At 41.5% G+C, this 15,378-nt stretch overlaps 1 protein-coding gene across 1 annotated transcript in view; it reads right to left on the bottom strand.

The window, feature by feature from the left end:
* The window catches only part of ACTL6A (actin like 6A), a gene marked incomplete in the record, with an annotated part of 1,351,363 nt that overhangs the window by 207,828 nt on the left and 1,128,157 nt on the right, over window positions 1-15,378 (bottom strand).

Genomic DNA, 15,378 nt, shown 5'->3' with positions numbered 1-15,378 from the left:
GCTATCAGACAGTACTAACCTGTAAACCAAAAACAAAATATAAACAAATAATATAAGTGCACACATTTTCATTTTACACGGATTCCAAAAGCAACGCCCAGATGGAAGAAACACTCCTCAACAGAGGATTAGAAAACTATAATCTTAATCCATCAAGGATGATTTTCTGTATCAAATGATACAGTAACAAAAAAAAATATCCAACATCAATGACACTCCTAAATGCATTCCTACGGCTGTGCAGATTCTCAAGCAGTAAAACCACATGAGAATAAACATGAAATCTGAGGGGTGAGACAACTAAGCTAAGACACCCTACTTCAAAGCTGCAATAAAGGAAAGGGTGCACTGTAGATATTAACTCCACTGCAACCTAAATCATACTCGGCAGCCCAGGCAAGTAGTACAAGCAACAACTCTCTGGACAGTGGAGAGAATTGAAGGCCAGTAAAACAGATGTAATGCCCATGGATACAGAGAAACACTTACTGATGGATAATCAAATTCTGATAAACTCCAATGGTACCTGGAGACAGACAAGTTCATCCAAGAATCAGCTGTACCTGGAAGAATCATATGCCCAAGAAGCCATGACTCAAGATTGAGCACCCCCCCCCCCGCCACTCCATCTAGTTACTGATTCTGCAAGGAGTACTTCAGTAGTATGAGGACCACTTTCTCCAGGGAACTGTAAGGGAGGGGAGGTAATGGGCCTCCTTGCAAAGGGTGGAAAGTAGAGGATCAAGACACCAGTAATGAGGAATGGAAGTCCCCTTTAGATGAATGCCCACATAAATGGCAGGTACCTCATCTCATACTGCCATGTCAGCAGGAAGTACAGTTGTGATTGCAGTATTCCTGACATATAGATTGTCACTGCCAATGTCCGGCAGGGGTACCAAACCTTTACCTTGTTGAGATTGTACGTCTGATGCAGGACCTCAGCTCATATGCATTGGAATATACAGACTGAAAAAGGAGTGTGGATCCTCACAACATCTCCAAAGCCAGTGGTCTAAAGATTACTGAGAGATGGAGATTGATCAGCTAGGAGGGGTGTATCTTGAATAGGTAAGAAAACTCCCCTGTTCCCATGTAACAGAGCAGTGGTTAAAGCAAAGGAGGAGAATAGGAAAGTTGAAGCGAGGTAGAAAACAAGGGATGGAGGGTGAGATGGACTCCTGCAACAGTGATCAGTAGGTCATCTACACTTATTGCAAGTTCATAGGTTCATAGTTATGTACTAGGCTAATGGCCCTAGGGCCTATATAAGCCTAGCCAAATGGTACCCTGGCTTTTGCCATAAAAGAAAATTATTTTCCTGTGCCCCTGTCAAGCAGAGCCACAGAAGTAATCCCCGGGGTGAATTTCCTATCTCCCATCCAATCATCAAGATTTTTCTTGAAGAGTGCTGAGGAGCTTTGTTTGATACAGATAGGTAGTTTGTTCCAGAGTATGGGAAGTCTCTGGGACAGGAATCTATCCCTTCAGCATGTTCTGTTTATTGTGATGACAAGGTTTAAGTCCCTAGAGCATGTAGCTTGGAGGGATTGGGATTTATTTAAGTGGAGCATGTCCAACAGTTCTGGGTTTGACATAGCTTTGTATGTTAGGCAGAGATCGCCTCTGAATAGGCAATATGCGACAAGAGTAAAGCTGGAGTTTTTTGAGACGGTCTGCATAGGGCATTTGTTTGAGGCCGGTAATCCTCTTTGTGAGATATTTCTGCGGCCTTTCCATTTGTTGTAGATGTCTTGCAAGGTACATACCAAAAGGGGTGCTGTACTCTATAATGGGTCTAATGAGTGATGAATAGAGGGGAACAATGACCTCTTTTTTCCTGGATGAGAAACCTTTTGTGATGGTGTGCCACATAGAAGTATTTCCTGACTACTGTAGCGATGTGATTATCAAAGGAGAGACTCCTGTCCACCTGTGTCCCAAGGTCTCTTATCACACTTTTGGTGTTAAGTAGACTATTGCCAGAGTTTTTACCAAAAGGGACGACAATGCACTTTTTGGCATTGAGCTCGAGGCCATGGCTTTGACACCAGACATCTGTCTCAGTGAGGCCATTTTGCAGGATGTTCACATAGTTAAGAATTTTGATTATGGCTCCTAGTTTGCAGACATCTGCAAACTTTGTTAGCCAAAGACCTTCTATGTTAGCCTGTACTTCAGAGAAGTAGATACCAAACAGGAAAGGACCCAGGACTGAACCCTGTGGTACTCCACTTGTCACTGGTCTGAAGTTGGATTTAGAGTCTGCTACTTTCACAGTGTGGGTTCTGTCAGTGAGCCAGTTGGCAACCCATCTTGTGACATAGGGATTTATACCTAGTTTAGTGAGTTTATCTATAATTCCAGAGTGGGGGATGGTGTCGAAAGCCTTGGCGAGATCTAGATAGGCTGCGAGAACCACCTTACCTTCATTTACGGCTTCGGTGACTGCTTCAAAGAAGTCATCAGGTTTAGGAGACATGATCTGTCTTTTGTACTGCATTGTGACTGAAATCACTATTGCAGTATTCCTGACATATGGCTGATTTCCAGAGCCGAATGAGGAAGGAAGGAAGGGTGGTTGGATACTGAGTAGAAGAGTTGTCCAGCAGTCTATCGAGGACTGACCTAGTAAAGGCTGCCCTGGACCTGGAGAAAGCATCAATTTTGTAGCATTTGGTACAGCTGTGTACAGAGGACACAAGTGGCAGCCTCCAAGATCGACCTACAGTCTCTACTCCTGTGTGTAACCCTGAGAAAGCTACTACCCTAGTAGAATGTGCTTTTGGGAAGGAAAACCAAGATTTTACTATAGTGCGAATAGCAAAAAGAGACCGCCTTGAAATCCATGTTGAAAGAGTTTGGAGAAAGGTTGGCCCAGCTTAGGGCTTGTAAATAATACAAACAGCTGGTCAGTCTTTCTGAAAGATTAAGTTTTGTCCAGATAAAATACAAGTTGTATGTGGGTATCCAGAGAATAAGATACATTTCCTCCTGCTTTGCAGATTGGGAAAGAAAGTGGGTAGGTGAATAGCCTGACTGGGGGACAGCTTGTTCATTATCTTAGGCATGAAGGATGGATTCGCCCTGACAGTTACCCAGCCCTTGTGAAAAATAAGAAAAGAGGAATGGCCATCACAGCCTGCAACTCAAACTCTCCTAGCAGAGGTGAGAGAAAAGAAAGACAGCTTTCCAAGCACAGCATTTTAGAGAAGCAGAAGATGCTGGTTTGAAAGGAGGCAGTGTAAGCTTTTCTAGGACAAAATTAGGACCTTAAGGGGAGAGAAATTTCCTTGCTGTGTTAAGATGCTAGACTCTCCTGAGGAAAAGCTTGGCCTCACTCTATCCATAATAAATGGAGGGCTAAGAAGGTGGCAGGCACTGACAGGTGAGCTTTTACAGAAGAGTAGGCCAAACCGGATTGAAGTAGTCTGCATAGATAACTACAAGCTCCTGCTGTACTGCAGTAAGAGTGGGTCCTGACAATGCTGACCATTTATCTGTGTAAATGTTTCTAGCAGTGAGTCTTCTGGTTTCTAGTAGTACTTGAACCACCTCTTCAGAGAAGAGGTGCCTGAGGAATTAAAATTCTATCACCCATAATAAAGTTGGAAGACAGAAGCCTTACGTGGAGCAGCAATCTTTTTTGTAAAGTTATCAGGTATGGCTGTAGAAGCATTTTCCTGTAATTTCTCTCTATCCAGTGAAACAGCAGGGGAAACCAATGCTGCCTCAGCCAAAAGTGTGCCAGTAAAAGGAGTTTGGGTGCTTCCTTTCGTGTTTTTAGAAGGATTTTTGAAAGAGGAGGCAAAGGAGGAAAAGCACAGAGGAACTTCCTATCCACTGGAAAGAAAAAGCATCTGTCCTCCAAGCTGTGGGGCAAGGGTCCATGGTGCAGAACTGAAGAAACTTATGGATGGTTGGTGATGCAATGAGGTCTACCCAAGGAATGTCCCACTGATGGGTAATTGTCTGGAAAACCTTTAACATCCATTCATGGGGGGGGGGGTCCTCCAGGGAGCAGCTTACGGAGTCTATCACACTGTTCTGAGAAGGGATGTATGTGGCTGAGTGTCAAGTCCATCCGGGTGGCAAAGTTCTAGGTCTCCTGTGTTAACCTGAACAACTGATAAGACTTGGTACCTTTCTGTTTATGTACCACATGACAATGGTGCTGTCTGTATACACTGAGTAGCCTTGGTTTCCAAAGGTGGGTGAAGGCCTGAAAAGTTTGTAGAAGAGCCCTCATTTCCTTCAGATTGATATGTTCCCTCAGGAAGTGAGGCTGTCATTTGCCTTGCAATGTGTGGGATCCTGCCCATGCCCCCCACACCTCATCCAAGGCATGTGTGAACCTGTTGAGTAGAAAATCGTGCGAGTACTGGGTTGAGGGCTAGTTGTCTCTTCCATCACAGCAACTCCTTTTTGAGGCAAGAGAGAAGAGGAATCGGGTTGCCCAAGGGGTGACAGTGCTAGGACACCACAGATTTCAGTTACCAATGGACCTTCCTTATATGAAGTCTGGCCAAGGAGAAGCATAAGGACTGTGGCTGCCATGAACCCCAAAGTTTTCAGCATCTCCATTGCTAAGTAATGGGCTGTGGTGGAGAAATTTTATAAAAAAAAATGGACAGACAATTTTCTCCTGGGGAGGAAGGCATGCATTTTCAGTGTGTCCAGACTGCAGCCCGAAAAAATCAGGTTCTGTGTAGGAGTCATGTGGGATTTTTGTAGTTTACAGTGAAACCCAGACCTGTCAGAAGGTGAAGGGTTAAGTGTAGCTGCTGAAGCTTTCAGGAGAGAGTGCCCGAGTTAATAGGTTGTTCGAGTAGGGGAAAATCTGCATTCCCTGAGTGTGACAGAAAGCTACTACTGCAGTAGACACTTCGTGAATACCCCTGGAGCTCTGGAAAGACCAAAAGCCAGAGCAATAAATTGAAAATGTGAGGAACCAGAGGAAAACCTGAGGAATCTTCTGCAAGAATGAATAATGGGTTGTGTGTTAGTAGGTGTCCTTTAGCTCTAGTAACCTAAGAAAGCCTGGGGGAGAATGAAAGGCAGATGAGTTTGAAGACAGAACACTTTGAAAGAAGGTACCTTCAAGTAACTGTTTAGGACAGAGAAGTCTAGGACGGTTTTCCACTGCCCTTCTTTCCTTGGAAATAGAAAATAATTTTCCCACGACGTCCTTTGGGATTTGTCAGTGGTGCCCCGATTCAAGAGGTCTTGAAAAATAGGGGGGAGAAAAGGCCATTTGGTTGTGAGGTGGTTGTAGCATGCCTTCAGAGGAGGAATATTTTCTCAGGACATGGCATAAGAAACCTTGCTGGACAGGGGACCATCTTGTCTGTGTTAACAGCTTCCCATCTGGGCAGGGAGAGACAAGAGTCTTTAGGAAGGAGGACTAATGGGACTGAGGGAGGGTAGGGGTGCTGCAAAGTTGGTCACAGATTTTTGTCTTCCAAAGGGAGGCCTCCCCACTGGAGGTTCCTTACGATGTTTGTTAGGGTACCTTTTCCTAAGGGGGATTTCTATATTTCTGAGATGTCCTAGGATCTCTTCTAACGAAGGAGATAGATTTAGATGGATAGCCCCTACAGTATCTAGACACAGAGCGGAGTAGAATCTATCTGCAGTCTTTCATAGTATTACCTTGGTCCTGGAGGGCTTTGAACAGAATGGCAAGCCTGAGGTCCAAACAGTACTCTTTGTCCAAGGGAGAGTCGAAAAGTTTTCATTTGGAATACTCGGGGATAAGCTGACTGCAGAGCCATGCATATCTGAGAACAGATCCAGTGGCAGCATCTACAGCATCATAACTGCACTTAATGCTGTGTCTGGCTAGTTCAGTGGCCTGGGAGACAGACTCTGCATTTGTTGCTTTGACTCTACTGTAGAAGAATCCAGCATAATCTTGCTTAAGGAGTGCAGGACATACATGAAGTACTTTGTCTTTTGACACTAGCAGTTAATTGCCCTAAAAGTAAGGGTAGCAGAGGTGTAAACCTTTCTTCCCAATTTATCCATAGTTTTATCTTTGTCAGTAGCTAGGGCATTATACTAGGAAGAAGCTTTGAGGGGTTATCTGAACACAATGATACTGCAGTGGGGGTCTGCCACTGGATTCTTGTACAATTTTAGGTCCTCGGGTACTCTGTAGAACCTGTCTGGTCTTTTAGGAGCAGGTGGTTGATCATCGGTTGCAGAACAGGTGGACTGAAAGGCATCCTGGAAGCCTCAAGGACAGAAGGGGCAGGGGTATTTATTCCCGAGAGGCTATAATACCTCTTCTGAACATCAGAGGTCTGAGTGGACTGCCATTCAAAGTGTTTCAACATATTTTGGATAATCTCCCTAAAGCAAACTTGCTCAATATGGGGAATCTGGTGACAGAGTCTTCTTCATCGAAAGAGATTTGTCTTGGTGAATGCAGTTGAGAGGAATAGTCTGGAGAATAGTCATAATTTTAGTTGTAGTCTTCTTCAGAAGAGGAGGAAACTAAGGCAGCTTTTTAAGGAGCAGCTTGTGGTTGTGATGACCCAAAGGAGGGAGGTTTCAACATAACAGCTTTGAAAACCCCCCTGTGAGACATCTATCCACTTATTTCCCTAGCTGCGGAGAGAGAAGCCACATGCCTAATCTTCTATTTTTTCTTTTTAGTCATGACTTCTGCCTGGATGAGACACGGAGGTTCAGAATCCTGTCTAACTTCTATTAGATAGACTGGGATCTCTTCCCTAACTAAAATTTTAGGGATGCAGTGAGGTCCCTTGGAAATGATGAACTGCGTTACATCGGATGTACCAGCAGTCTGTTAAGTTTCAGTAGCCATACTGGCCTCTGATAGGGTCTTTGGAGCACACAGCTAAGATGTAACCTGGCATACCACAGGTTCTGGAACTTCAGCGGGTACATCAGAGTCTGATCCTCTTGACAACGGACCTGTTCTGGGCTTCTTTAGCTTTTTCTTCAGCAGAAGAGGGACATATGAGGATGTGGATTCAGCCATCTTGGACTGGGACAAGCTTTTAAGACAAAATCTCTAAAAAGGTGTGGTCTAAAGTCTTGGGAACAAATGACTGACAGCTTGAGCAAGATTTACAATCGTTTACAATCATGTTCCAGGCCTAGGCAAAAGACTCTTGGTATGAAAGACCTTGTATGGAAACTGGTTACTGCACTCTTATTTATCCCTCCTAGCCACTATCTAACAACTTTCAACAAAATAGCGTATGTAAAAAGGAAACTTCCCCAATGGGGCACTTATCTGGATAAATGATCAAAGCAAAAGTACAAATGGTCAGTGATCAGTCCAATGGATGCATGACCCGTGTTCTGGTCAGTGAGACAGTCTGGGAATCCATGCTCATACGTCCGTCTATACACCCTAATGCATACCAGCTGAGGTTATGCATCAGATACATGTCCTCTGGAAGGTAAAAGTTTGGTACCCAGGATGGATGTAGAGGTGACAACCCCACAGGTCAGGAATACTGCAACAGCAATTTCAGTCAGGACATCTGTTTCTCCCCCCTCTAAAACATCATCAGAAGGCAGGGCTAAATGATATGGAATAAGGAAGTAATTGGCCAGTTGCTCAGCATACAGTAAACAAACACCAGTTAATTAAACTTAATGAATATAGGTCCACTGAACTAAAGATTTTAGAATAAGAAAACCCAATTTACAAGTTGAGGGCATAATCATAATGAAAAGAAATGGCAAAAAAAAAGTATTTGCACTTGATCTTTAAAGAGGCATGGGATTCCTTCAAACTGACTACACATATAGCAGGTCAGAGATTGTGGGACTGCATATCTATTTATGTACATCATTGTAACTACAGTGGAAGTTACAATCTATGAAGACGAAGAAAACAAGTCTAAGATTATACTTTTGCACAGGTTAATAGAAACCTTTGGGAAAGAGGCAGGCATGGAAATCAAAATCTAAGTGAACAAAAATTAGGTAGAAACAAAAAAGTGCAAAAATGCAAAGGAAAGAATATTGAGAAACTTGATGTATATATTTTTTTTAAATGGAAAGCTCACAATGATGGGAATGTGCAGAGAACTACTGGAACCACGTATGCAGAAGTGGCTCAGGCAAGGCAAATTTAAATCAAAAGATGAAAGGTTAATATTGGCAGCTCAAGATAGTGGAATAGGTTTTCTATGGTTCAAAAAAATCCATGAAATAAGAAATACAGAAATGTAGTTTTCGCAGTACAGAACTAGAAACAGTTTAACATCTTGCTGCAGGTTGTAATAAGCTTATGGCTTTGGGTCTGTAATGAAAGACAATATGGCAGGGTTGTTACACTGGAGACTGTACATATTTAAACACACAAGCAACTGAGGCACACTGGAAACACAAAACATAAAAGATTACTGAAAATGAAGCAATGATTACGTGGGATCATTCAATACCAACAGATAAGGCAGACTTAAGAAAACTAGATATCACAGTTCAAGAAAAAAGCAGCACTGATTAATGAAACAGCTATACTCGGCTACTACAGCATCTTATGAACAGAACAGAAAGACAAAGTTATTAAATATCAAGATACACAAGCAGAAAGTCCACTAATATGGAATAAGCACACAGATAATTCTAGCTAAATGAGCTAGTGAAAAATAATTTTAAACCATATTTAAAGACACTAATAATACAAAGTAACTCTATATGAACTAGAGAAAGACACAATTCTGACTTTAATGAAGATGCTGGAGAAAGAGCTCCTGGGAATCAAAGACTGAAGTAAAACTGACTTCATGGTATTAGTTAAGGGACGGATTGACATAAGTTAATGTGTTTACCTTGCAAATGTAAGGTACAGGGCTTGATTCTCATTTCTTGAGGGAAACTGGGTAGGCTTAAAATGGCTCAAAATCCTCAGTGAGGCTATGGAAGTGATGAGCACAAGCTTCATAAAGGGGTCTATGGCCTAGACAGAGTGTTGGACCCAAGAAGTTAAAAAAAAAAATAATAATAGCAGCTGTTAAAGACAGGTCAGGTTTAGGACAGTCATTTCAGAACAAAGCTCTTTATGGTATCAGGAAAATGACAGACATCTTTCTTGGTGCAGATTATGGATACAGCAAGGGAGATGACATCTTACATAATGCTGTGCCAAAGGAGGAACCACCAAGGTGGATGACACTGTAGTTCAACAGGCTTTCTGAGGAGTCTTTAAGGAAAAGTAGACTGCTTGTGAACAACACTCTTCTTGTGATGAGTGTTATCAACTCTCCAAATTTAAAGTAGAAAAGATGTAAGAAAAATAGTGCCTTTCTGCTCTTCCATCTCTTTCAAAAGTGTACCTTTTGGGTCTATCTTGGTAGACTCTGGACCTCCTAGAAACCCAATGACCTTTGAAATCGGGAACCTGAAGAGAGAGAATAGTGAAGGAGTCTGGCTGTACTAAGATGGAATCATGGTCTGAAGAAAATAGTAATTTATTTTTATTCAACATTTATTTACCGGGAAAGTCAGGCTTGTAACAAAGTCAATTTCCAGCGGCAGTCCGGGGAGAAATGCTCTAGACGCATGTCTTTTTAACGTGGGAGAAAACCCACATGAAAGCAAGGAGGACATGCAGACTCCACACAGAAGGCACCCCAACCGAGAATTGAACTGGAGAACCTCTTGCTGTGAGGTGACGCCACCACTGCACCATCCTAATTTGGGGTAACCAAGTAATTTGGGGCTTTGACCCCAGGAATTACGGAAGAACTCTTCCTGAAAGGGAAGACCACAATAACATCAGTAGAACTGGGAAGTGTAACAGATTAAAGCATACAGGTACCTGGGATGCACATTCTGGGATATGGTGATACTTGCATATTGCTGAACTCAGTAAAGGAAAGTGAGAAGCAACAATATGCTGGTAGGTTCTGACAATGCAGCTGCATTCATAGGTTACTACTAGGCTAACTGACCTTGTGGGTCATTTTAGGTCTAGTCAATTAACCCATGTGAGAATTAAACCCTGAACCTTGTGTCTGTAAGGCAAGTATCAACCATTATGCCAACCTCCTTTAAACGGATATTCATCTGAGCCTGCTACTTTGCCTGGTGGGCTCCTCTTCTCTCATCACAGGGCAGTACAGCTTCCATGTGTTTTTTTTAATTATTTTTATTCTTAATACCTCTCCTTTACCTTTGATGCCCTGTGAACCTGGTGAGCAGAAGGGTGTCTGACTATCTTTCTGTCTTTGTCTTGCAACCTGACAGTTTCTTTATGCCACCTACTGAGTCACTTTCTAGAAGCTGGCAGAATTCCCTTCAAAGCTTCGTCAGCCATCCAGTATGCCTTCCTAGCCTAGTCTGTCTGTTCTATGTCCCACTTTGTCCTGCACTCCTCCTTTCTTTTGATGTCTTCCTGGACTTCTACTGTTAGCTTTCCTTATTGTACTTATTTCTTTAGCTGACTCAGCCACATATCCTGTTCTGTAGTCCTCACACATGCTGTTTTGAGGTGCAGCTATTCTTCTTCGGTTAGGCCTATTTCCCTCTTCTTCTTGTCTTGGGGTACTACAGCCCTGAGTAATTCATTGTATTTTTTCTCCAGGCAATTTCCACATCTTCGGTTCATGGGTGAGTTTGAGATGGAAACACACTGCGTTTTGGGGGAAGACCCCCAAAGAAGCACAGGGAGAACATTCAAATGCCAAAGAGGCATTGGTCAGAGGTCAGGCTAGAACCTTGTACCTTGTGCACGGGAGGCGACTACCTTAACTATTGTGCTAACCGGTCTTGGAAAAACAAAGACCTGCAAACTAGGCATCAGGTAAACCACTGCAGGTAATATTAAACACTGGGTACACTGACAAATGCATATCCATTGCTAGTGAAGAGACTTCTGAACTACCAGTGGAAGGACAAGCAGTTAAGGCTCTTAATCAGGCAGTGGTAGTGATGATGCCTTTGGTCATGGAATCCAAGGAATTTAAGTATTTGGATCTCTTGAGATCTTGGCCTAAAAGAGTCTGCCACCCACTGTCAATATGAGGTAAGGCAAACCTTCCCAAACGAGGCGGGGAAGACAAATCAAAAACAGGAGAAAGTACAAGCTTGACATGGTCAGAAAAAAACCTCATCTTGCAGTTAAGGTAGGAAATTTGAACTTTCTCTTGGATGACTATTTCCACAATCTGACTTGCATCATTTCATCTAAGCAAGAGTGTCTTACAACAGTGCTCTGAACCCAACAGCTTGAAAACGTACACAACTTATTAGTCTTGTCCATCATATGCTTATCTTTAGCTACACTTTTTGGAAAGATGGAAGTTCTTCATTTAAATCCTGAGAGGAAGAGTGACTCAGCCAGACGTGTCATGTGGATACTGTAAATGCTAAAACTTTTAAGATATTAAGCACTTCCTGAGGGATCTGTAATGCCCTCATCTGAGTGAATACACTTCATTCAGACAGAACAAGATACAACATGGTGTTTGTTAAAGAAAGAAAATTATGCTTTTTGTGTGCCTTATGGCAAGCAGATTTGATTCCTGCTTTTGCACCTGTTAACAGTCAGTCATAACTGATTTTGTTTTTTTTTTTTGTTATACATATGCATCCTCAGTCATATTTTGGCCATCAACCAACCTACCAAATCCACCTTTGCTCCCTCCACCCAAAAGTCCAGCTTACCTCCAGGCCAAGGACTTCCCCAGTGGAGGAGGGATGGAGAGAACTTGGGATGCAATGTTTGTGTATCTAGGCAGAGGAGCTAAACACTGTAGGTTCTGTGCATTACTATCCTCACTGGCACTATTCTGATACAGCCCTGAGTCTTACAGCAGCCCGACCGTGTATGTAACACTAGCTATTGATTAATATGAGCATGCAGAAATTCCAGCTAGAGCATGGACATGTTTTTTGGTGGATACATGTGCATCCATGACCCTGTGTACAACCTACTGGGACTCCAACTCCTCACTGGTAATTATCAGTACAATGGATTAGGTTGCTTATCCTCTTCCCAAAGGAGACGAGATGGTATCATTAACTTTGAAGAATGTACGGCAACAAAGCATAGCAAAACTAGACTAAAAGGCCAGTCAAGCTGTACTATGCCCTATAAAAACTAAGGCTATATCTCTGTTTAACAAGATAAAAGTTAAGGCAATACCTTATTTAACAGGATAAAACAAAATAAAGTTCTACAGAAATTCTCAATACTAGTTTGAAGCAGTGTGGAGCCATTACTATCACATCTGAATAACTTCCAGTGGAAAAGAACTGGAGAAACATAATGATGCCCTGCATTACACAAAAGGGTTGTATATATAAAAAAAGGTTTCACTATGGAATTCTGATCATTTAGCTTTCCAGTTATCTGCCCCGATCAGTGAGACCTCATTCCAATATACCAGGTATGTTTATGGCAACTCTTAAGTTTCATAATACTTAATTTTTACATGACTGATTCTTTGGATTTAGTATGGAACTCACCTGAAGCTATTTGTCTTGCACATGTAAATAAATTAAGGAACTAGACTATAAAGAAAAAAATGTGGTTTTGACCCCCCCACCATGGTAGTCAATGCACACAAGACTACTAAGGAAAAAATATATATATTTTTTGTTTTCTGGGGTGAAGCACTGATCTCCATGGACCATTACAAGTTCGAGAAGTTATACACTTCTACTGCCAGGAAACAATACTAGGAGTGAGTAAAAATTTAAGACTCCTTGAGAAAGACAAAAAACAGATATGGAAAACCATCTTGCCAAGTTCAAGGGTAGTAAAGCTTTGACAGGTCAACATGCATAAGGAACCTGCAGATATTCTTTGGCAAATCATTCATGGGGGCAGAACTTTACATCCAGACACAGATCTAGCAAATACATTTAATCATTACTTTGTAGACAACAGTAAAGAAACAAAGCAATACCATCACAATTTATTAGCTTGCATAAGTGATACTACTACTCTCCTCCAGTACTGTCAACAGAACTTGTATACAACTCTTACTGTTAATTCAAGTCTTGCACCAGATAATTTACTAGCTTTCTTTTGGTCAACGACTTACTGTCATGTGGTGTGGTTCCTATTAGTGGGAAAGTGGACAATGAAGTACCTACATAACGGGGGAAGCATTCAATAATGCCAATAATTACAGGACAACCAACTTAACATTGCTTATAGGAAAGTGCTTTGAAAGACACATTTTAGGAATAATCATGGAATGCAGTAGAGCTGGACCTTTGACAGTCCACCTTTACTAACATGAAAGACTAACATTTACAACTTTATCAGTTTAGCCACTGACTTTGGTATTGGGGTTGTAGTGGTCTATTTACATCTATCAAATGCATTTAACAGTTTATCGCACTATATCATTAACAATTTAATATTGAAATCATCAGTAAATCCCTACATTGGAACGTGGGTTCAAAACCGCCTGAAAGACACCACACAAAACTGCCTGAAAGACACCAAAGGGCAACCATCAGTGATTTATCTGACTGAGAGGCTGCTTGAGCTGGTGTCCCTTAAGGGTTAGTGCTGTGTTTGATTTTATTTAATGTGGTCTTTTCTCATTTCCTAATATCAGACTCCTCCTGGGTGGCCAAATATGCAAAAATAGGGGCTTTTCTGATTAGTGAGACTAATATATAATGTACATAAACAAGAATAAATATGGTATTCTGTGTTTTGGTAAACCTATTTTAAAGGGCAAGTCCTGTCTAGGAGTAATGGACATTAATATTCCAGGATAATTACAAGGGCAGTACAGGTTAGCAAGTACAGTAAATGTCTGAATGCTCACGCTGCAAGTAGCCTTAGCTATATGGACTATATCCTACACAGGATAACGTCCGGCCAGCTTTCAAAGCTTATGGGCACCTTCCACACGCCCAAACCATTGACAGCTTGAGCAGAGCTGTAGAAAATCAGCTGTCTGAACACCAAGCACGCAAGTTTTCATGCCAACAGAAAAAAAGCTAGAGCCCTGAAAAAAGACAATGCTAGGTAAATCAAATTCAATGTCCACACCGTGGAACCAACAAACAGCAAAACAAAGGAGATGGAGGGTGGGAGCAGCTAGTGCAGCAGTGATTATTCAAACATTAACTGTTATGGTAAGCTTAGTTGTACTATACTCATCATTTGATCACTGCTGAAGTAACTTTTGCTATATGGGTTGAAATAGCACAGCTTAAATGGAGTGGAAAGGAGGAAGTCATAGTTCAGGAGCTCTCACAGAATGGTCCTGGCAAAGCCTGTTCCAAACCTGGAAAAAGAATCTAGTTTGTAATGCTTCACAAAAGTATGTACAGAGGACCAAGTTGCCACCACTAGAATAATTTGAGAGCTCACCCCTTTCAAAAAAGCCACTGACAAAGCAAAAGCCCTAGTAGAATCTGCCTTGATCCTGCCTGGAATTGCCTTGCTATGGTGTTTTCTACGGGGAATGTTAAAATATTTTTGAGAGGGAGGTTCAATGGGCAGATATGCTGAAATGGCCAACAAATGAACTTTGACACAGGAGTAAATAAGGCCAAAGGACAGCTCTCACAAATACTGTAGAACCACAGAAATATTAGTCTTAAAAGGTCCTGGTTCTTATGGCAATTACTAGAAAATCTTTTCCACATAGTAATATATGATTTACGAAACCAGAAAGAACTTTACCAAGTTTCTTTGCCTCCATTAATATCTGCTGCATGTCCTCAGGAACTAGAGGCTTTGGAGGCTAGCTGGCTGCTGCATCCTTGGCAGGATGCGTCTCATATGGTTGAAGCTACTGCATTAGGGATCAACCATCTACTGCTATAGTAAGATCAGCTTATACAACTCTACTTTCTACCTCATTTTCCTCTAACCTTGGAATAAACAAGTCATCTCTAAATATTCTGATTTCTGACTTTATTCTCCATTCCCCTAATTTATACAAATCTACATAAAATTTCTGAAATCTCCAAATTGTAAGATCTATGGTAATTTATTTTTTGTAGTTTTTGTTGCGCATATCAGCATGCTAAAAACTTTCATTCTCAACAGCTTTTATCAAAATAGCTGTTTAAAAGCAACCTTTCTAAACTCACTAATTTTGTCCAAATATTCAATTACTTTCCCCATTAGCAGTCTGCAGTTGCGCCTTTTCTTGTTCCACGAGATTTTCCTTCTTCTGAAATACGTTAACCTTTGTCAAATCTTTTACACGATTTCAATTACATCTTTCCCATACTGCTTTCTTTCTTATTTTAACCATGCTTTTCAAGTACATTTTCATTTTATCCCACTCACTAGGTATCCCATCATAACTACTCAAATCATACCCCCTTCCATTCCTTAAATTTTCTCTTTTTAACAGATAAATGCAATATCACACACATTTTTACAGCATTACCCTACAGCTTTAC

The sequence above is a fragment of the Protopterus annectens genome, chromosome 4.part1 (assembly GCF_019279795.1).
Source record: "Protopterus annectens isolate FY-2018-M chromosome 4.part1, PAN1.0, whole genome shotgun sequence".
Lineage (NCBI taxonomy): Eukaryota > Metazoa > Chordata > Ceratodontiformes > Protopteridae > Protopterus > Protopterus annectens.
The sequence above is the reverse complement of the archived record's forward strand: the minus strand, read 5'-3'. Positions and strand labels throughout refer to the sequence as shown.